The following is a 24,753-nucleotide window of genomic DNA, read 5'->3' as shown; positions in this document are numbered from 1 at the left end:
AAGTTGTGAAGAGTGGTCCACACAGAAAAGAACAGGATTAGAGAACCATGAATCACCACCTCAGATGTTACCCATGGCACCAGTCTCTGGGCTAATCCAGAAACCATTACCCAGCAAAAAGTTCAAAAAGAACATTTTGAAAAAGCTATACCTATCACACAGTGTGAAAGCTTGTCAGATCGAAAGCCAGAACATCAACTGCATTTTACACATACCGCTATTTCAAGGGAAAAGTGAAAAAAAAAAAAACCATCATTAATGGGGAATATTATAATTGAGAGCTTATTCAAATAAGTAGCTTTTTCAACATAAAATATTAATCTTTCCAATAATCATATTTGTAAGAAAGAAATAGAATACAATTGTTTGAACCATAAGTTCAAATTCCTACCCTGAGCACTTAAGTTTTTTCAGTCATCACTGTATTAACATGCCTTTTTTGCATTTTATTGCGGTTATGTTAAAAAATTCAATCTCCTACACAAATGGCAATTTGAGGAACACAATTCAAGTGATATATTATTCCCTTTGACTACAAAGGTAAATTTCCCCATTCAGATTTTTTTCATTCAAATCTGGCAAACGCTGTTACATCACACAAAACACACTCTCCGCTTTCTCAACTGTAACAGAGCACAATTTCTATAATTCCCTCATCCTTTCTCTGAAACACTGAAAATATATTTAAATTTAAATTAAATCACAGAGAAAAGTTATTTATGTTATTTTCTTTGACATTAACTTGAATATTTTAATTGTATTCAATATATCTGGTAGGTTAAAAGTAAAATGTCATGGGCCTTGTTATTTAAATTCCATATATGAAAACCATCTTTGCCTGAAATATTTTGACATACACAAGGCAACACTGTACCTAGTATTAATGCTCAGCAAAAATTAAGTATCTTTTGGTATTATAATTCCCCTGGTTTGGGGGAAGAGGGTCCTCTAGTTCTAGTATACTTCTATCTACTTAATCTTTAGCTATGTGAATCCTGCAAAAAAAATGGTGAGCTTAAAAGGAGAAAATTATGCATGCTCTTGTTTGATGAAGAACGTCCTCTGAACAATTTACAGGCTCAATTCCAATAACAAGGAGGTTTTTTCAGCTTGACATCCCAGCCACCACCCATGATAGATATACTCTTTAATGAGTCAGCAGCTGAGTAAATTTCTTTAAGTGTACCCAAATCCCATCTTCCATGAATAGATGGTTATTGGTTATTGCTTAGCTTATACATATTCACAGAAGCCAACGTGCACACTTCCGAAAAGGAAAGGAACCGGCTGCCTGACTCTACCGTGTCCAATACACCTCGGGACTGCCACCCTTTAGACAGCAAGGGCTAGATGTGGCGACATATGTAAGAATGCCTGGATACCATAAAATGCCACACACGCATAAGATTGATATTCTTACAGTAATGACGGAAACAAGGTGAAGGATGTCATCGATTTCACTTTCCCTTTCACGTAAGATTTGAACCACAAGGGAGAAATGCCGAGACGGAAAAATAAACAGAAATGGTCCCTTTGCACTGGTCTCTGTGTACAATATAGACAGCAATGAACGCACAGTAAGTAGTCAGATACCATCTTCTCATGCCTGGGTTATTGTAATTGCCTCCTAACTCAGCTCCCCGCTTTTGCCCTTGCTGCCTTATAATCTGTTCTCAATGCATAGCAATCATAGTAAAAGCCTTTGGTAAAGCAGCTCCTATCTTGCTGCTTAACACCCCTCTCATTTGGGTCAGAATAAAAGCGAGAGTCATCCTGGCATGCCAGGCCCTACAAAGCCAACCTCTCCACCCCCTAACCCTCCTCACCAGTCTCTCCTCTCTCCACCCTTTCCCCGGCTCCTTGTCCCCCAGGCACACCGGCCTTCTTGCTGTTTGTTTTTTACACAGGCATACTCCCACTTGCTGTTTCCTCTGCCTAGAATAATCTCACACCACATATGTATCCATGTGGTTTCCTCTCTTGCTCAGTTCAGGTCTTTGCTCACTCGACTGCCACCTTCTCAGTGAGGTCTTCATGACCTTGACATTTAGAATTGCAACCTTCCCAGGTGTTCCTGGGATCACCCACCACCCTTTACTACTCCAAAGTATTTGGTCTCATTACAATATGACCTATTTTACTTATTACTTTGTTTAATTCCTGACCGTAAGCTCTATGAGAGCAGAGATTTTTGTATGTTATGACTATTATACCCCCAGTACCTAGCACAGTGCCTGGCACACAGCAAGACATCAGTAAATATTTGTTAACAGGGGCGCCTGGGTGACTCAGTGGGTTAAGCCGCTGCCTTCGGCTCAGGTCATGATCTCAGGGTCCTGGGATCGAGTCCCACATCGGGCTCTCTGCTCAGCAGGAGGCCTGCTTCCCTCTCTCTCTCTCTCTGCCTGCCTCTCCATCTACTTGTGATCTCTCTCTCTGTCAAATAAATAAATAAAATCTTTAAAAAAAAAATTTGTTAACAGACAGGCAGCTCTCACATATACAAGTCTGAGTTACCTGTAAACCATTACAGTATTATAACAAACTCTTCTGAACTAAAGTTCAAGCTAAATGTTCCAAAAAGAAGGGGTATGTGCTTTGGCAGCACATATGCTAAAACTGGAATGATACAGAGAGGATTAGCCTGGCCCTTGTGCAAAGATGACACCCAAAAAGAAGGGGGAAAGATTATACAAAAATGAGGAACAAAAGTGAGATTTTTAAAAATCATCCAAAACAAAATAAACTAACCGGCATTAAACTCAGAGGAGTTCCAATATATTCATAGAAACTTTTGCTTAATTAAATAGTCAACGTAGAATTAAAGAACACATGACAAAGTTTGTATTTCACCCATTACTCTACAATGGTTTCTTGGATAATCACAAATTTACTGTAGGATGTGTTCTCAGAAAATGTGAGCCCTGAGGGACAGGTGTAGGGAACCCCATTAATTCTAGACTCCACTCACTGGATGTGAAGAAATCAAGTTGCCTTTCAAGCACTGATGGCAAATGAATTAAGACCTTTTGAAAGAAATGTGAATTTCTTCTATGAAATCAAATCTTGCAAATTTTTAAGATCTGACTTTTTGCAGGACTAACCTTGAGTCCTGGTATCAAACATACTTTCATGCCATTTATCTCAATGGCCACATCAAACAGAAAAGTGGCGTTGTCGTTTATATGGTGTTTGATCCCCATGGTGTGCTCTTTCCCTTCGTTAACATCCTACAGCACGGATGACCTTTATATAACAACCTTTGTACTTTAACTGTTTCTTGTATGTCCATATTGTTTTTCTGTGAGAGATGCTTGAGGGCAGAAATCCTTGAGTAAGAATATACTCAGTTTAATAAGGATGAATCCATTTACAACATCATCAAAGAAAAACAAGTAAAAAATGTTTCTAAATAATGGGACACAGCTATAAGCCCCAACAGGGTCTCTACATTTCCTCAACCAATACAAGTCAACAGGAAGACAAAGATATGATCCCCACAAAATTTGCCTGTAGGGACCTCAGCTTCTCATTTATTCATTTTTTTAAAAAAGGAAACTTTATTTATTTATTTGACAAAGATCACAAGTAGGCAGAGTGGCAGCCACAGAGAGGGGGGCAGGCAGGCTCCCCGCTGAGCAGAGAGCCCGATGCGGGGCTCGATCCCAGGACCCTGAGATCATGACCTGAGCCGAAGGCAGAGGCTTTAACCCACTGAGCCACCCAGGCGCCCTTATTCATTTTCTAATAACACAGTTGATGAAATATTATCATCTTTATTTTACACTGTGAAGAAACAGTGGTTTGAGTGAAGTGATGAACTTTGACTTGTTCAAAGTGACAGAATGTCTCAGAAGAAAGAAGAGACAAGCCCAGGACTCTCTGACTCAGAGTTCGTGCTCCTGGCTACTCAGCTCTGTCTCCCGTTGGTCTAGGGCTGGTTATGTACACAGTTGTGTGGTTTATACACTTTTATGTGAATGAGTTCCCCATAACTTATCCCCCTAAATGATTCTGGCAAAGAAGCTGTATATCTTACTACAGAATAAAGAGCCATATGTAAGAATAAGAGAAAAAGAGGATAGCATTTGGGAGGAAGAGCATGAGCAAGCTCCTGAAACTTATGAGACTAGCTTGGCCTTGCCCTAGCTATAGGCAGAGGTCATTGTCAGGCCTGCCTTACAACGATGCTAGCTCCAATAATATATTAGTCTTCTTGTTAAGAGGAGTTACTGTATATTCCCAAATAATCAGTACACTGCTAGATAAAGGAGGGCTCAATTTTCAAGTCAGAGAAAAGTCTGTGAAGTTGTAATCATGGTTTAAATTTTTCAGGTTATAAAGAACTAGTGGATAAAAGAAGTAAAGGGAATAGCTCTGAGACCATCTTTAAAGCCTGTGTTTCAAGGGAATGTAGAACTTCAGTACCACTGGTGACTAAGGCAGTAAGATGAAAACAGAGCATGTCATAGGACAGGTGACTGACCGGAAGAAGGTGAAAGAGAGAGAGGAAGAGAGACAGATCAGTTCCTATACAAATGCCAGTGTTATAACAAATACCTCACTTTCACTTAGCATCTTAACATAATTTGATTGTACCATGTCAGCATTAGTAGTAAGTTTTTTCCAGTTAAAGTGAATACTATATGGGGAAAGAGTTACCATATTGTTAGATATTTACGGTGTGCTAACAACGTTACCCAGGGAAAAACACAAACTACACCCACCAGACTTAAAAACAGTATGAAATACAGTCATATTACTCATAACATCACAATTACTTTTAGCTATTGATAATATATTTCTACGCACATACCGATATATGCATGATTTGGCAATTACCTAAAAATAATTCAAGCTAATTTCCTAAAGATTTAATCCATGTTGAAATATGTCCTTAAAAAAGCTGATGGCATACTTTTTGTAAAACAGAGTTCAGTAACAAAGGGTCAGACTTAAAAGATATGCAGATGAAGCTACATTTCTCTTTCACACATCTTGTCTGCATTTTCCAAAATTGAATAATAAGCATGATATTTTTAACAAGATAATGTTCACTTCCTTTGCATATAATAAAAATGTCAGAATCTTAACTTTTTATGCCTACATAATAGATTACAAGGTTATAAAAATGTATTCAACATAAAGATTTCCGTGAGTTTGAGAATAAAATGACCAGGAGAAATGAAAATTAGATTAGAAACCAAAAGAACTAGATTCTAGTTCAAGCGTGGCCACAAACTGTCTGTGTGACTTTGATCTAACTGAAGAATGTCAAATCTACAGCCTCCAAAAAGCCAAAATCCCAACTGACCAGAGCTGACACAAAAGTTAAAACTTATCCATCCCTAGGCTAGTACCTTAACTACAGTGAACTTCATATTCTGAACTATAAACTGAGAGAGCTGGCTTCTTAGTTAGTTACCTTGTGACCCTGACGCTCAGATTCCCAAAAAGAGCCGAGTCGGAAGTCTAACAACTGATGAGCATTATTCCTATAAAACTGTGAAGCTCCTTTAGGTCCTTCCTTTTTTTTTCAAAGCAAAAACGCTAAATTTGCTAGGTACAATATTTTTAATTAGTAGGAGATGAGTGCATGCCAGCTGGACATAAGCCTGGGTTACAGGCAAATATTTACCAGCAGATTGAAAAAACTCTCTATATGTTCTTAGATCAGTGCACTATTGAGATGATATAAGGCCAGGGCCCACAAAGAGGGATGAAGAAAATTCCTTCTAGATTCTGAAGTCTCTGAAAGTAATATACACACAGACAGTCTGTATACATTTAGATAAAGTATAAGATACATTCAAAATTTTCTAAAAACAAAAAGCTCCTATCTGCTAATTTGGGGATCTTTTATTTAAAGGCTACATATAAAAAATCTAAAAGAGATTATTTGTTTAAATGAATATATGCTCAAATATATTCTCAAAATTTATCAACTTTAATTGTTAATTATAATCACTAAAGCTTAACCTTAAAAAATAAAATAAAAAGTAGCCTACATTGGAGTACCCAGAAAATGTTTTACACATACGACTTTCAGCCAAAATTCAGAGTACCCAACCTCTATCACAAGAGTCATATCTTTACTAGTAATAGCTTATTTCTAGTGCACACTTAGCATATGCTAAGCAATTTGAATTGTTACATATCTTTGAGTCTTGAAAATAACCCGATGAGATAGGAACTTTTCATCTGCAAATGTAGATGATTAAGTCACATATATTTTCAGCCATATTGCTAAAAGCTATATTATATTACCTTGAAAATTATACAGTTTCATTCTTCTTCTTCTTCTTTTTAATGAAAAGCAAAAAAGAAATAATCAATGATAAACATTAAGGCCACAGCTTTGGTCAGCATGTGTTCATGAGCAGTCCAAACCCAAACCCAAACCCAACCATGTGCATTTCCATTTTTGCCTGCAGTGACCTAAGAAATTAAATTTAGCGCACTAGGAAACACCTTTGCCACACACTGTTAGATGCAACTCAATCTCATGTAGCCCTCACCACTGCCTTAAATGTATATTACCAGCCCCAACTTACAGATGAGAAAAATGAGGCTGAATGGCTAAGTCACAAGCAGTCAGAGAGCATGTAGTAAATCAAGACTCTGATGTCCAAGTCAGTGTTCCTTAGGGTGTACCCCAGAGTTTCTACAGCACAGATACAACTGATATTCAAGATTATAGTCAGAAGCCATCAAGGGACAAGGTAAAGTTATCGTCAATCCAGCACATTGAAGATGAAAGGGAAATGAAACAAACAATTTAGAAAAAAACTGAACATAATTTCAAAAGAAAAAAATTACAGCCAAAATCAGGTAAAGTTTTGCTATACAGTAATACTTGCTTTTTAATATCTAAATTATTCATTGTAGTACAAGGGTAATGTTTATATTAAACTCACAGTGGCCTTCAAAAGATATTGTAGTTTATATTCTATAGTCCATTGGAATCCTATCTATTAAAGAAAGTATACATCACAAAACAGACTTGGGATATTTCAATTTACAGGCATTTTCTAAAAGTAATAGTATCTGTTTACAATGTTCAGTCATTATTCATGTTAGGATATAATTAACAATAAAGGGGAATAAAAGCATTAGAATATGACCAGGAATGTGTTACAAAACAAGTTTACTAAGATTTTATCTTGTTTTGTTTTCCAAGGACAATAATGTCTCAATATACCTGTATTGTCCTTCCGGGGAACTAACAGACAGCTTATTGAAAAAGGATAGCAAAGGGAAGAACTGAATTCTTCTTGACTTACTCCTTTTATTCTAAAACTAACTGGCTCAGAAAGTTTTTAAGTATCAAGAGATATGCTGAAACTGAAAATATTTCCTAACATACTTTTCTTTTGAAGAAGTAAAAATGAGGCACATGAAAAGGAAATTTTTTCACGTATGGTTGAATGGGCTATAAAAGCATCTATGTAGGGGCGCCTGAGCGGCTCAGTGGGTTAAAGCCTCTGCCTTCGGCTCGGGTCATGATCTCAGGGTCCTGGGATCGAGCCCCTCATCAGGCTCTCTGCTCTGCGAGGAGCCTGCTTCCCTCTCTCTCTGCCTGCCTCTCTGCCTACTTGTGATCTCTCTCTGTCAAATAAATAAATAAAAGCTTTTAAAAAAAAAAGCATCTATGTATCATTGTATCTTAAATTCAGTTTATTCATCACATTCCTTCAACGAAACCATCATTGAAGAACAAAGATGAGGAGCAACTCATTTTAACTCTCTCAGAACAGAGCACTTTCTGTTAAAACCTCTGAAATTGGAAGGGGAGGTGAACCATGAGAGACTATGGACTCTGAAAAATAATCTGAGGGTTTTGAAGGGGCGGGAGGTGGGAGGTTGGGGGATCCAAGTGGTGGGTATTGTAGAGGGCACGGATTGCATGGAGCACTGGGTATGGTGCAAAAATAATGAATACTGTTAGACTGAAAAAAATTAAAAATTAAAAATAAATAAAAAATAAAACCCTCTGAATTTCCTAACCCAATAGACAGAAAGAGGTCTAGGTCTTCATTTTCGATTCCAAGAGTATCAGTTACATTGTAAAACCTGTTAAAGAGCACAGGATTACTAGCTAGAACATTGAGAAGCAAATTTATATCTTTAAGGATTGCAGTGCCAACACAGCGCTAATCCCATTACCTAAGAAAAGGTTCGAGGTGAACTCTCTAAATGGATTGTAAGAGGTAGGCAATCCCCGGTGTGTCTCAAATATGTTCTCCACTGAGGGCCCCAGCAGCTCACTGTAGCTTCAAAGGTTTTCTCATTGCAAAATTTTTTAAACACTGACCCTCTATCTATAGAGTCAAACAAGCTTCCCTTATTTTATGCCAAATACACCACAAGACGATTTAAATTGTAATTAATTGTGGCACACTATAAACAATGAGAGTCGCGGACATACATTCCTCATCAAGTCCCTTGTATCAATAAGTTAAAATATTACATACAGAGGAGACATTATCTCTTTAGGAAGAAAGTTTCTCATTCTACATAAATACTTAGCTTAAAAGTTTTCCTAATTTACAAGAAAGTGTGGGCAGTGAGAGAGCTTCAAGTAAAAATAAGAACCTATTAGAATAGGCTTTAAAAAACTTAAAAGAAAATATAATTTTATTACATTACTTTTTTTTTAAAGATTTTTATTTATTTATTTGACAGAAGGATAGAGAGCACAAGTAGGCCCAGCAGCAGGCAGAGGGAGAAGCAGTGATGCTGAGCAGGGAGCCTGAGCAGGGAGCCGGATGCTGGGCTCGCCCAGAGTCCTGGGATCATGACCTGAGCGGAAGACAGAGGCTTACTGGACTGAACAACCCAGGTGCCCCTTATTAATTAGTTTCAATCTCCAGATGACAACAGATTTGTAGAGGCTTAGTAAAAATAGTAAGTTATAACCACAACTAACATTTTTGAAGCTCTTACTTTTTAACAGCTTGCAAATATTGGATTCTTATCTTTCTTTTAAATCATGAAAAATGTGCTTTTTTGATTTAAGTAATTTATCCAAAACTACAATGCCAGAAAGTGCTAAAGTCAGAATTCAAACCCAGGCTTTACTATGCATAAATCATTTTCATAATCTCATTCGCATCTCAGAATATTCTAATCCTAGAAAATAGTATTATTCTCATATTTACCCCTATTACCTGTGGTGAAATTGAGACTCAAAGAGAGGTTCCATGACAAGTCAAGTTCACACACCCTGTGCTCTTGGAGCTTGAATTTTGGGCTATATTAATGGTCTCCTGGCACCACATTAGATGGCCTTTCCAGCATATCATGCTGCTGTTAAAATCTGGCATTAGAGGGGCAAACTGGGTGGCTCAGTGGGTTAAAGCCTCTGCCTTCAGCTCAGGTCATGATCCTGGGGTCCTGGGATCGAGTCCCGCATCGGACTCTCAGCTTGGCGGGAAGCCTGCTTCCTCCTCTCTCTCTCTCTCTCTCTCTCTCTCTCTCTCTGCCTGCCTCTCTGCCTACGTGTGATCTCTGTCGAATAAATAAATAAAAAATCTTAAAAAAAAAATCTGGCATTAGATATTTGATCTCCTACAAAGGCAAACAGTAAATGACCAGGTTCCTATTAAACATGTCATTGATTCTCTTCTGATTCCATTCTCTTGAACTATTAAGAACATATTTGATTTAGTTAATATTTAATTTCCTACCCAAGATTTAGATCTAAAATTTGCAATGTTGAACAAAAGATAATAGTATTACAGAATCTAAAAACCACTTGTATCTAGGGAGATCCATTATCTAGGATTTCTTCTCAGAAGTCCATTAAGGAAATGTTTGATGTTTAAAATAAAATTATTAGCCTTTTAATTCATATATTTGAGGATGGCTTAAATTAGATTATTACATTTTCTATTAACTTGCACAAGAGGCTAACATGTTACAAGTCCGGAGCCAGAAGCCCCCAAAGAGCATCATTGCTCAAGCAGAAAAGGCTTTTCCTTTCCGGCCATTGAGTTTCCTGGGTCTTAGGAAGCCCACAGAGGCCTTTTATCAAATAGGTACCTGTATCAGTAGTGGATAATTTCCTATTCCTGACCACATCAGCATCTAACAGGGTCTCCTGAAGTCTAACTTGCCATCTAGACACAGGGTCTTAGGTCAGCAACGATGTGCTAACTACATGGACTAGAGCACAAAAAAAGTGTTTGTTTACTGAAAGCCCTTATTCTATAAAGTTTGCATTTCTCAATAACAGAATAGGGGTCAAAGAGCTCATAAATTTTCAAGTAATTTGTTTCTACTCCCATAAAACGAATTAGGAAACACTGTAACCTGTATTTAACAGTTCTGAAGCTTTCCTTTCCTAGCCTAAAAGAAGCAAAGCATTTAGCACTTATTAAGCAGGAAGTATAACAACTTCACCAATGTAATGGTTACAGCAAAACAGATAAACTTCATAACAGGAAATGCAACCAGATGCCAGCTATCAACAGTTATATATGGCACAATTAATTACACTCAGCTTTTTAATATTGTAAGTGTTGGGAAAAATATTTAAAGACTAAAACTTGGAGGATTCTCTATCTGGTGTGAGGGAGTTTAAATACACAGTGACTATTCATCCTAGTGACTATAAGAAATGACAACTTCCATTTGTACAGAGCATGAATAAGATAAAGGACTACAGCTTTAAAGTTTAGGCTGGATTCATTATAAAATTCTATTCTCCATAGGTTTATTAAAATGTTAGAAGAGGGGCGCCTGGGTGGCTCAGTAGGTTAAAGCCTCTGCCCTCGGCTCAGGTCATGATCCCAGGGTCCTGGGATCCAGCCTGCTCTCTGCTCAGCGGGGAGCCTGCTTCCCCCTCTCTCTCTGGCTGCGTCTCTGCCTACTTGTGATCTCTCTCTGTCAAATAAATAAATAAAATCTTTAAAAAAAAATGTTAGAAGAATAAATACTATACATTTGGAAATGTTTGCAGAACCCTTCTCCCATGGCACATCTATTTGGTTTCACAAGCTATGCTCATGAACACCTGTCTTTTATTTTCCTAAATATTTATGAATAACATAGTCTTTAACTCAATAGCATTTTTCTCGGCATAGCTCTTCTTCCAGATGCAGCATCAAGTATGGTCTTGAATTAAGGATCACGTAGCAGCTTCAATGTTGCTTTCCTAAACCATCTGCTAGTTTTGTGAGGTTTTAACAAACCAAATGTCATCTTAAATGTTTCCATTTCCAATGCTCCTAACCACAATAAGATAAATTAATGCCTAGTAAACTGGGAATGCACAAAGAAAAAGATTAAGTAATGAAAGTTTAAGTATTTTTCTCCTAAACAGAGAAGGGAGAAGAACTGCTATCTTTTTCATGGCCAGAATCTGTTGGATAGATACTTAGTTCCCTTACTGTGACTGGATTATCACAAGTTCAGACCCTGCTTTATAAAGTATACATGAGAATACATCTATTAAAAGTTAACCTGTAAGCATGGAATGTAAAGATTTATGGTAAATTTAAATAAAGGACCACTGGAGTTTAAAGTTTGATTCTGGATCATTTCAGTTTCTTTCTTCATGGGTGTTCTTAGGGAAAAAAAAAAAATAAAAAAGAAGAAGAAGAAAGAAAACGCCCAAAGGAAAAGAAAGGATCCGTAACTCTAATTCCTAGTAAAGTATGCTCTAAGATGGCTTGAAAGAATGAATCAACCAGTTGTTTGAGTCTTTCCTGTCTAATTATTTCCCACATTTAAGTTCTACATGATAGTCACATACTTAAAATGAAACATTCTAAGGAGAAAAAAAAAATTATTTTAGGCTTTGAATTTAAGATTAGAGGAATAATAAACCATTAATTCCTACTTACTCTTTTTTTTTTTTTTTTTTTAAGAGAGAGAGACAGAGAGAAAAAGAATCTTAAGCAGGCTCCCCACCCAGCACAGAGCCTAATGGCAGGGCTCAATCTCACAAGCCTGAGACCATGACCTGAGCCAAATTCAAGAGTCAAACACCCAACCGACTGAGTCACTCACGAGCCCCACTACTTATGCTTTTAAAAATATATATTCATTTTTTCCTGTAACTCTCTTCCCTAAAGTAAGATTTTGTAGCAATTTAGGGCTGTTTCAACTCATTGTTGCTAAATAAACATTGTGATTTTTATTCTGATCTGTAACGACCTCCCATATTCCTAAAACTCCCCGCTTTGATAATATAAATGTGAGAAATCTAATTCTAAAATAGCTAATGTTTTTCCTTAAATTTTTCCCTATCTTCTCTGTAATTCTACACTCTTCATTCATTCTACTCTTTTCCACCAAAATTTTCTATTTCAAAGAGATAATTTCTGAGATTTTTTTTTGTCCTCACTATTCTACATTCTGTGGAAATAGTCTCTATCATATCCATTTGGAAAAGTTTAAATATTATTAGTCAGAAAGTTCATAAGGATGGCAGTGGGAAAACACCAATCTAGCTACCCTGAACAAACTTAAGTTCAAACTTTTAACGTTATCTTCAAATTATATTATATATACAACCATTGTATTTTGTGACTGTGTTAAGAGAAGTTTAACAAATTAAATGTAGGGACGCCTGGGTGGCTCAGTTGGTTAAGCAGCTGCCTTCGTCTCAGGTCATGATCCCAGCGTCCTGGGATCGAGTCCCACGTCGGGCTCCTAGCTCGTCAGGGAACCTGCTTCTCCCTCTGCCTCTGCCTGCCATTCTGTCTGCCTGTGCTCGCTCTCTCTCCCTCTCTCTCTCTCTGACAAATAAATAAATAAAGTCTTAAAAAAAAAAAAAAACAAATTAAATGTAGATATGTATAATACACCAGCTTTTGTAATCTGGTTTTGGCATTCAGATTTAAATCGATGAGGCTAAAAAACTGTAGATGATTCTGTGCTTCTCTTCACTTCAGACAGATCCCGGTGCTAATGTCCACTCAGGGATTCATTCATCTCGGGGCTTAGAAACTCATCTGGCCTCCCACTGAACCGCACTACAAAGAATGGAGTATTTGAAATTTTTACAGAGTCCCTTAGAAACATGTTTATTTTCTTCATAAAGTTTTCTAATCCTACCCCTTTCATCTCCATGATTTCAGATACTACCACTGCCCAGAACCTATTCTTGTTTTATCAAAACTCTGAGACTGGACATCTTTAGATATTGACATGAGCTCAAATGAAACCTCTTGGGCAGTCTGGAAATAGACTCTCCAGGGAGCCAGATCATCTTCTAGGGTCTGTTTGGCCTTTTGGATTTCGGAAATGAGTAACACTGGCATGGACTTTAAGTGATTAAGGGACCAAGGAGGGAAAAAAAGACCTAAAATAACCAACAGTAAATCAGAATGAATTCCAACCGGCAAAAATCGAGGTTGGCTAACTTGGGTAATGGCATTGGGTTAATGTAGAGAGTAAGGAGCATCAGGAGCAGGGCAGAAACTGCTGCCATCCCTTGTCTTGTGCTTCTTTCCATCCTTAATACCTCATCATCGAAGCTAAACATTATTCCAACTGCTTTCATGTACTCCTTCTCCTTCAATCTTCCCATCTTGCCTAAATGCAAGACCTTTAAGTATAAAGCATTTTTTTAAAGATTTTATTTATTTATTTATTTGACAGAGAAAGAGAGATCACAAGTAGGCAGAGAGTCAGGCAGAGAGAGAGGAGGAAGCAGGCTCCCTGCTGAGCAAAGAGCCCTATGTGGGGCTTGATCTCAGGACCCTGAGATCATGACCTGAACTGAAGGCAGCGGCTTAATCCACTGAGCCAACCAGGCACCCCTAAGTATAAAGCATTTTTAACCATACTATCTTTTAATCCCTGTGTCATCTAACAGCAAACTAGGCACCAATTTTTTAACTTTTAGACTGGACATAACAACAAAAATTTCAGTGTCACTCAATTTGCCGTTGATACGTACGGATAAGTTAGGTGAAAGGAGATAGTGAAATAACAGTTTAAGAACTTAACCAAAGATTAAAAAAAAATTTTTGATAAAAATTTTAAGTAAGAACAAAGGAAAATTTTAAAGGGACAGCCCAAAGTATACTATCACATTATCACTATAGAAAAAGGGTGAAAATGTAGGTGAATATTTAATGGGTTAAACACAAAATCACATAGCATAATAAAGCACAAGTATATAGTGATAGAAACTCAACAGTTCAGTGTAATTAATATTTATGGGGTGTGAAATATGTGCCAGGAACTGTCTAGATATGTAAGCCTCACACAGTAACTGACAGACTAAAAACAAGAATAACAACAAAAACAAAGGAGGGAAATTTGAAGAAACAGAGCAGCTACTTTTTTTTTAAAGAAAGAATAAAGAAAAATGTGATCCAACTTAAGACAAGGAAAGAGAAAAAAAAATCCAATAATCTCAGAACTATCTTAAGAAATAAAAAATGGTTGGGGTGCCTGGCTCAGTCAGTGAAGCACGTGACTCTTGATCTCAGGTTTGTGAGTTTGAGGTCCATGTTGGATAGAGATTACTTAAAAATACTTTTGAGGGGCACCTGGGTGGCTCAGTGGGTTAAAGCCTCTGCCTTCGGCTCGGGTCATGGTCCCAGGGTCCTGGGATCGAGCCCCATGTCGGGCTCTCTGCTCGGCAGGGAGCCTGCTTCCCCACCCCCCACCAACTGCTCTGCCTATTTGTGATCTCAGTCTGTCAAATAAAATAAAATAAAAATCTTTAAAAAAAATACTTTTGAAAATCTTAAGAAAAATGAAATAAAAATGATTAAGGGAAGCAAAATTATATTTTGTCATATACAAAGAGGCAAGGTCTATTATTGGGCTACCTTAAATCTAGCTAGACTTATCATCAACAACTTTTCTTAGAGTTAGTGCAGGGTGACCCTTCTGTTAGACAATATCACTATATACTTGTGCTTTATTATGCTATGTGATTTTGTGTTTAACCCATTAAAAATTCACCTACATTTTCACCCTTTTTCTATAATGATGATGCGATAGTATACTTTGGGGTGTCCCTTTAAAATTTTTCCTTTGTTCTTACTTAAAATTTTTATCAAAAAAATTTTTTTATCTTTGGTTAAGACCTTAAACTGCTATTTCACTGTCTCCTTTCACCTAACTTATCCACAGGTATCAACGGCAAATCGATTAAGGATTCTAGAACTGTTTGTCCAAGTCCCTCATATTACCCACAAGAAAACAAAGAACAAGAAAAAGTTAGTGTAAATCCTGGCACTATAACAACGGAACTCACGTTCTCTCTGACCAGTGAACTTTCTGTCATATTTGAAGTGAGAGATTCACTTTTCCACATCCCAGTCAACACAAAGTTCAGGTGTTCAGAAATCCCTTTTAACCGGAAAAAGATAATTGAGGAAATGTAACTTTGTTTCCACTAAGGAGCACTTTTTCATCACCTTGTCTCTCCATTGTCTACCAGCCTATGGACTGGACATGGGTGGAGGAGCACACACTGGGATGAGGAGGAAGCTGGGTGGGCAAGTGTGGCAGGGAGTTTGTTCCCAGCCAAGGTGGCTATATGCCAGTGTGGGTGCATATCCCAAGCAGTCTGCTCCCTACCCAACTCTCCCAACTGTAAATGCCCTTCTCAACTCCTCTTCCCTCTGTCTAGTTTTATTTCTCATTGTGACGATCTTCTCAGTCTCCTCTGCTGCCGCTTGCTTGGGTTTAATCTGGAGAAGGTGAGGCTGGAGAGGACATACACTCTTCACACTCAAGACATCTTGTTCTAGGAGCTAGGTGGTTTAAATGGCTCTAGGGAACAGTAACCTGGGGCCTGTCTGCCCAGAGTAAACACAGTCCCTCTACCGGAAGAGCTGGATTACTGGATTCTTCATTTGCAAAATAAAGTAATAATCATAGTACTTTCCTCAAAGGGTGGCTTCAAGAATGAACTAAGAAAGTACTTAGAAAACTGGCACACAGGAAGTCCTCAATAAATGTTGGCTGTTATTAGCCAAATGACATCTGGCAAAGCTCCCTGGAGATTCACACTAGACATACGATCATGATAAGAAGGGTATTTACAAACATAAATCATACAGAAAATATCAGCACAGAACACTGGTTGGGAAAGAAGACAATGCAAGTTAGGGAAAGAGACCTTCCGAGAATGAGAGTGTACTCAGATGCTCTGGGGCACCTTTCAATTTGGGAACTCCCTTCTTTGAATTTCCACAGCACTTTGTTTACGGTCCTTAACCTAATCTGCTCTGTTGTATCGAAATTATTCCCAACCTTCCCCTTCTGAGAATGTAGGCCCCTTGGCATAAATGTTTGCTACAGAAACTAAAATGCATTTCAAGTAACTAAAATTAAAACCCTTTTCTTCCTTCCCACCCCTACTCCTTCCTTTGAAAAATTCCAAGCTTGAATAGAAGTGATTATGTATTAAAACAAAATGAGAAACTAATTCAAGGTTTTATCTTTAAAAGTTTCTGGTAATAGAAGATGATAAATTTCTAAACATTCATAATTATTTTCCTTCTTTTCTGTTGGTTCCCTTCCAAAACTCATCGTATTTTTCACTCCACCTGCAAAGTGATTAGCTTGAGGAATTTAATCTTCAAATTCTTGTCAAAGTCCCAAAAGTCACTCTTGCCCTTTACTGAAGTGGGTTTCTAGAGGAACCATAAGCAATGAGTGTATTTCAGGTTCTTCAGAATATTTTTCAACTCAATTCCTTTATTCTTTGTTCTAACATTCTGTGAGCAATAGTCTCATTTATTGTCCGCCGCCCCCCCACCGGCCCCAATAACGTAGAGCCATGTTTTTCTTTTGTCAATCATAACTATTTATCCACTTGGACAGGAAAGGGGGAACTCAAATCAGTTCTCCATTATTTAATTATATATAGAAATCATGTTGTTATGCATAATACATGTGTATTCTTTACAAATCTAGACTATATGTTTGCACAAGTACCACAGATTTCAAAATACATTTCCAGGAATATGAAATAACCATCTCATTCTTCTTTTTAAATACATCCTTGTTTCAGTGCTTCTAGTATCTTAAATGTACGTTTTTCTACATAATAATCAACCCCATTCATTCATCTGCATCAAAACTGATGAGCATAAATTTCTATCCATTTCTTACCCTGATATGTAAATAAGTGCCATTCATCATCATCTATTTCTAACAGTTATAAATATATCAATTTTTTTTAAATTAGCATTTTCTTCTAAACTATTTTACTCTTGGGTTTAGGACACAGCATACTGGAGATTTTTTATTTGTAACTAATGCTCGCACTAATGGTTCAAAACACAGGACCCTGATTTAAAATCTCCTCTAAAAACCTCACTAAAGGGGCGCCTGGGTGGCTCAGTGGGTTAAAGCCGCTGCCTTCGGCTCGGGTCACGGTCCCAGGGTCCTGGGATCGAGCCCCACGTCGGGCTCTCTGCTCAGCGGGGAGCCTGCTTCCTCCTCTCTCTCTCTGCCTGCCTCTCTGCCTACTTGTGATCTCTGTCTGTAAAATGAATAAATAAAATCTTTAAAAAAAAAAAAAAAACCTCACTAAAAACAAAATGCGCCATCAGCTCGATTTGTTTAGAAACTTCAGCTTTTTAAATGTGGTGACTCTGTGTTATGCTCTAAATATTTTAATCAGAGACAGGAAGTGGTGAGTTAAAAAGTATATATTAATTAATGAATATTTCATCAAGTTGCAAACCAACTGTCATGAAAACCCTTATGATTTTAAACCGACTGATGTGATGATGAGGAAATTCTGCAGCGACCACCCTCTCCAAGCTGACTGAAGGCAGATGGTGCCGACATGTTCAGCTGAAGGAAGCGTTGATCACAGAGTATCTGCCAATCAAACACTTGGGAAAGAAATGAGCTCCATCTGTGTTTTAATTACTACAGCAAAACCATCCAGTGTAACTGCCAGAGCTGCACATTTTCATGGAGTACAAGAGACATAACACGTACTTTCTTTCAAAAACTAAAGTAGAAATCGCCATACACAGTACTAGCAAAAAAAAAAAAAAAAAAAAAAAAAAAAAGCACTGTCAATTAAGAACAAAATCTAGTGACGGTATGAATATCCTCTCAAAAATATTTGTCTCACTGCAGCTCTATTTCACTCTTTCTCTAAGGCAATTCTAATGTGTGTGAGAGAATTCTACACATAAACATGAAGAGGCAATATTTGAAAGGTAAAATATTATCCAAATATTCTGCAATGAAGAGTAATCCTACTAAAATTCAATAAAATGAGAAAATTTATATTCAAATTTATATTATTGAATTTTTATAATTAGATTGTATATTTATTATATTTGTTACTATATCTTTATATTATTATAAAAATTCATTTCATTAAAAGAAATAGCTCAGCTTTCAAAACTTTTCTGGCAAGTGACACCCTGCTCATTTCCTCCCTAATGGTATCAGGTTGTTTGGTTATTGTTCTAGTATTTTCATAAATGAATTTATCCTGGCACACACCTTATTTCATCACTGTGTGGACAGGAAGCGGGGGAGTACAGATGTTACTTGGTTTACACTTCTACCCTGGAGGCATTCGGGGGCTCTCTAGGACTGGGATGCGCAAGCAAAAAGGAGGCATATAGGAAAGAATTAAATGGAAAGAGCTCTCCTTTGTCTTTTCATTTTATATTCTCCCAGCTCAGTCTTCCCTACTACCCTTCCACTAGCACCAAATATTGGGCATCAAGGATGACTTAGATAGTTCAGAGTTTCACAGGGATCTTAGGAAAAAAACTTAGGTTTCAGTTACATTTTTTGAAGTTTGAGAAGATAAATTGAACATACCCAAATACTGACAGTAAAAGGATTTCTAAACTCCAAATATGCACAAAATAAAATAATTTCATTCATCCACTAAGCATTTATCAAGTGGCTATTATACATTGAGTTGAGGTAAAGATGAATAAAGATGGTCCCTGTCCTAAAGGATCTCCGAGACTAGCAAGGTGGCCAACCCCTTAAGTAACGGGATACAAAACAAGAAACACATGTCATAAGACATTGAATTAAGTGCATGCCTGGTCTGCAGAGGAGGGAAGAATGAAGCTTGTTGGGATTTAGGGAGGCTTTAAGAGGGATAAGTGGGCTTTCACTCAGACAAGTAAGACAGATGTGGGGGAAGAACATTCCAGATGGGAGACAGCATGTAGAAAGGCGGGAACACTTGACAGTTCCTACTGTCTCCTCATGCCTACTCTCTTGGGAATGGTGATCTACAGGTTCTACCAAGGTTATTTGGAATAAGATCTGAAAGGGGCATATTTCATTTAGCTGTTTGAAAGTCATTGGTGACTTTTTATAGAATAGTCCTAGGTTTGAAGCAGGTTTCAAAATAACATGAAGAAGTGGGTAGCAGTTTAGCAGTAAGAGGAGAAGAGGGAAAAGGGAAGGGGAGGAAGAGAGAGGAAAGGAGTGGGGTGAATATTTTGAAGAGGAGACACAGTGGAAAGAAAATTTAAGATCTAAGCTTGCTGAAATAGGACAAAAATGGCTGCACTTCGTGGGACTGTAAAGCTCGGGTTATTTTTATAATTACTCAAAGAATTATGTTTCTTCAAAATTATTTATTGAATTATTCCTAATTAACTAAAGAACTATTTCTTTTTACACTAATAGAAAAAATCATACAATTACAAAATATCTACCTTTTGCCAATTCTTTTTTTTTCTTATCTAAATTATCTCCCATCCTTATGATACCTACCTTATCATAATTTTATTTCTCAATTTTATCCACAGAACAAGTAGTGACAAGATAGTTATTATAAGCTACCCTTTCATAGCATGGGTAAAACATTAGCCTTGTCTTAAGTCAATTTTCGTATTTGCTATGGAATTCAGATGATCAATTCATTATCAGAGTCCCTTAACATGGATAACTCAGAACTGAGTATATTAAGAGAAACACTTTCAAAATGTTTTGAAAACACAAAACTTAGAAATAGGTGACAGATTACCATTATAACCCTAAAATCACCATTTTACAATTACCAGAATCTTGATCTTCAATTAAATGCTACCTCATCCACCTATAAAAAGTAACTAGGTTACCAATCTAATACTATACAAAGAGACTTTTTAATATAACCAGATGCTTTCTTTTCCTTTTTTTTTTTTTTTTAACTTTAAATTCTTACAAAACTAGAAGCCACATCACCCAACTCCTTTTATCTGCCCCAAAAAATCATGGTTATTTTTTAAAGAAAATGTGTTTCCCATACAAGTTATTTATTAGACCAAATTACTAAATTTGGAGTAAAACAAAATACATTATACTCTTTGCCATACTGCTACATTAAAGGTTCCCTCCCATACAAGGAAGTGTATACAACTTGATAGATTTATAATTGCAGTCAGTCATCCAAGTTAAATAAAACAGTGAGGAGGCCGTTATAATCCACTACAGCAATAGATCAAAGGTTCAGGAAAGACTAGAGTCTTTACATGCAGGAACGGTGAAAATTTTAAATCAAGAAAAAAAAAAAAAGAAAATTCGTGGGGCGCCTAGGTGGCTCAGTAGGTTAAGCCTCTGCCTTCGGCTCAGGTCATGATCCCAGGGTCCTGGGATCGAGCCCCGCATCAGGCTTTCTGCTGGGCGGGGAGCCTGCTTCCCCCTCTCTCTCTGCCTGCCTCTCTGCCTACTTGTGATCTCTTTCTCTCTGTCAAATAAATAAATAAAATCTTGAAAAAAAAAATAGAAAAGTCTTAAGGAACGACAGGTGAGTGAAAGGAAATTCTTCAATACTCGTAACCCTTGGAAAGGAAAAAGGACTCCAGGCTACCGAAAATCAACCAAAGTAAAACTATTTTACGTGTCCTTGTGAACAATCAAGAAACATCACACAATGTTTTATAATCGGCTATGTAGATACTCTATCTTGCCAGTTGTTCAGGCCAAAAAAAACTCTGGCGTCCTCTCTGGTTCTCTCTTTCTTTCATACCTAATCCTTCCTCTCCACTCCACCTTCAACATATTTTCAGAATATCTCTCCACTGCCCCCTGGTCCCTATCACCTTTCACCATGGTTACCACAGTTTCTCCCCACTGATCACCCCATTTCCACTGCTGGCCCCTTGGGCAGGGTGAGCTTTCAGAAAGGCAAGTCAATCAAGTCACCCCCATGCTCAAACCTCCCAGTGGCTTCTGCTCTTGCCAGGACAGAGAAGGCCCTGTACTATGTGGTCCCCATTACGTGTCTGATCTCATCTCCAGCTACTCACTCTCATTTACCCCACTCCAAAGCAACTTCCTTGTTGTTACTCAAACACACCTGCACACACCTGTCCCAGGTCCTGGGCCCTTGCTCTTTCCTGTGGCTGAAACACTCTTTACAAATCCCTCTCGATGGCTTGCTTTTTCATCTATCACCTCCAAAGGTCTTTGCTCAAATGTAACCCTTAGTGAGTCATTCTCTGACCACCCAAACTAAAACTGCAAACCCAACCATAAACACTTCATCATTCCTTACCTCTGCTTCCTCCTTTATATTTCTACTTGGTGCTAACCATCCTCTAAAAGTCAATATATTTTAATTATTTGTTTATTGTTAGTTTTACACAACTGGAATGCAAACTCCATCAAGGGCAGAATTTTTGTTTGTAGATAAACAGTACTTGATATACAGCTGATTCACAGAAAATATCTATAGAATGAATGAATCAAATCAGACAGTGCCAGGAACAGATAGTTGCTAATGATGCATAAATCTCATTTCTTATACAGTGGCTAAAAGTTTAGACTGGTCTAAGTTTTCTGAGCTTTCTTTAGAACGTGTGTTTTAGGTGAAAAATCACAGTCATAACTTTATATAAAGGCTTGGCACCAATAATCAAAAATAAGAGATAAAGTCAATGGTGAGGTCAAGAATTTGAATCAATCCTTAAATAAGAGAAAATTGATAAGATTATCTCTGATTGCCCACAAACACTGGCCAACCATTGAAAACACCTTTATTTAAAGCTCCTTGATGTCATTACAGAAAGCTTTTGAAGGAACAAGGACATGCAAACTTCAGTTCTGAAAATATATAAGAGGTCAGAAAATGTAATTTCACAACCAAAGTAATTTGTAATGCATTCTGTGACTTTCTTTTCAAACATGACCAAAATAACTCAGTTTTAGTCCTAATGACTGCTCCAAACACACCCATCCCAACATTACTAATTAGCAGCAAGCAAACCCTCGACACTGGACGTTATCTCTTTCACCAGTGCTCCAGGTTCTTGTTAGGCCCAGACTGATTTGGGAGTCATTAATGTTTCTGCAGTATGCAGATCTAGAGTTGAGTTCACTAGATTTCCACTGGCAAATACTAATAAAAGCAGGGTCCTCTTTGTATTATCATTCCCAGAACACCATCATAGCATGAATTTAAGAGCCAGCAAGCTGCCAAGTTTGGTGCACTTATTTTTGAAGAGACTTGAAATGCACACGAAAACACTACGTGAATTCATCTCTCCTCAAGCTAAAGATTCCCAAGACGGGTATCATCAACTTCTCTCAAAATTTATCTCCTTCGGTCTTCCCTATTTCTTCTGTTTCCCCATCAGTGCTGTCACTGGGGTTTAGAGAACAGTTATCCCTTCCTTCTCACATACAACTGGTTGTCAAAACCTGTAGGTTCCTGAGGTAAGTCCCTCGTTCATTGTCAACTGCATGACTGCGTTATCCATTCAGCTGTTCTTCTCGCCTCTGGTCTTTCCATGATCTGATCAACTATTCTTTTATGCACTGTTATCAACTGTCTTTCTGTCTATCAATCTGTTCTCTCAGCTACAAGATTAAACTCCAATCTGTTTGCTTCTGCTTAAAGAATTTCAATAGCTCCTTATTTTCCATTGAATTAAATGTAGATCCCTAGGATTTAAGGTCCTCTCTAAGAATGCCCCAAACCTGACCACCATCCTCACCTCTTTCTAGTTCATTTCCGGATAGAAAGCAGCAGCTGCCATATCTCATCAAACAACTGTAATCTTTCTCTTGGAGTCCCTAGAGCTCCTGCGGTACTAATAAATTCATTGATTTACTCATCCTTCCACAAATAGTTATTTATCTCCTGACATGCTAAACATTGTTTTCAGAGCTGGAGATACAGCAGTGAATAAAACAAAGGTGCCTGCCCTCATGGAACTTACGTTTAGGTGGGGAAAAGGAGAAAACAAATTCAACCAACAAGAAAAAAATATGTTAGTTATTGATTAGCACTAAGAAGAAGAAAAAAGCAAGAAAAGGCGTTAGGGATAGTTGGGGTACAATTGGGCAGGGTAAGCTCATAATTTTAAATAGGGTGTTCAGGAAAGGTTTCACAAAGAAGCACATACCCAAAGGAGGTGAAGGAAAGGGCCCTACAGATAAAAAAGACAAAGAGCACTTCAGTTGGGGGGAAGAGAATGTCAAGACCTCAAGTGGGAAATGCGTTTGGTTTACCCTAAGGAGAGTGTAGAAATACAGTCCAAAGGGTAGGTCGAGACCAGCTTTTTTTAGGACTTAACTTACACTCCGAATACGAGGAGAAGACATTAGAGGGTTTGCAGGAGAAGACAGGCGAGATCTGACATGTTTTAAAATAATCACCTTGACCAGTTATATTGAAATTAGACTGTAGAAGTCTGGAGACAAGTTAAAGGGCTATTCCAAGAATCTAAGCAAGAGCTAATAATGATGCCTTGGACCCGAGTAGGTCCAAGAGGGATAGCACAGGTGGGAAAAGGAGTCAGCTTCTGGGTAGCACCAACAGGATATGGAGCCTACAAAGAAAAGAGGAGGAAAGCGTGACTGGACGGTTTTTGATGTTAGCAACAGAAATGTCTCTGTCCAACAGAAGAAACACAGTGTGAACCACACATGGTAACTTTTAATTTTCTTACAGTCACATTTACAAACATAAAAGGGCAAAGATGAAACCACCTTTTAAAATATATCTCATCCATCCGGCTTTCTGCTCAGCAGGGAGCCTGCTTCCTCCTCTCTCTCTGCCTGCCTCTCTGCTTACTTGTGATTTCTCTCCGTCAAATAAATAAATAAAATCTTTAGAAAAAAAAAATAAATAAAAAAAAATAAAAAATAAATAAAATATATCTCATTTACACAATAAAACAATTATCTCAACAAGTAATCAACATAACAATTATTAATAAGGTATTTTACATTTTTTTTCAAATTCTTTGAAATCTGGTGTGTATTTTATGTTTATAGCGCATTTAGTTTGGTCTGGTCACATCTAAGTGCTCAACAACCACATATGGTTATCGGCTACCATACTGGGACAGTGCAGAACTAAAATGATGAAGTGGTTTTTTTTCGTTCTTTTTTGTACCAGGGATACTAAATGCAATGGGGATACTAGTTATAGTTTAAATTATAATAGCAAGTCATGGGAGGCAATCCAATATTCACTCATAAGGGTAGTTAATAAATTATGGTACAACCAAGTAGCTATTAAAAGCTAGGTTCCTAAAGAATATTTAAAAGTATGCAAAACATATTCATAGTAAATATGGGGTGGGGGGGTGGGGGGGTCAGATGAAGAAACAGTCTACACAAAATGATCTCATGAGTAGGGATGAGAAATAAACACAAATACATGAGCTTGGAAACATATATGTCAAAGTGTTAATATTGATCATTCTAGGATAACTGAGGAAGAAGAGAAGACTGTAGGAAGAGTAGCATCCCCCACAGAGGGGGATGACCAGAAGATATGAACATACTGCATTTAGGGTGCCTCTTAGATACCTCAAGTGGAATATATTGTCTAGA

At 37.5% G+C, this 24,753-nt stretch overlaps 1 pseudogene; it reads left to right on the top strand.

Annotated features, from left to right (window-relative positions):
* The first annotated feature begins 2,593 nt into the window (after positions 1-2,593).
* LOC125101406 (uncharacterized) lies at positions 2,594-2,693 on the top strand (annotated as a pseudogene).
* Positions 2,694-24,753: the final 22,060 nt, after the last annotated feature.

Source organism: Lutra lutra, chromosome 5 (genome assembly GCF_902655055.1).
Source record: "Lutra lutra chromosome 5, mLutLut1.2, whole genome shotgun sequence".
NCBI classification, from domain to species: Eukaryota; Metazoa; Chordata; class Mammalia; order Carnivora; family Mustelidae; genus Lutra; species Lutra lutra.
The sequence above is the reverse complement of the archived record's forward strand: the minus strand, read 5'-3'. Positions and strand labels throughout refer to the sequence as shown.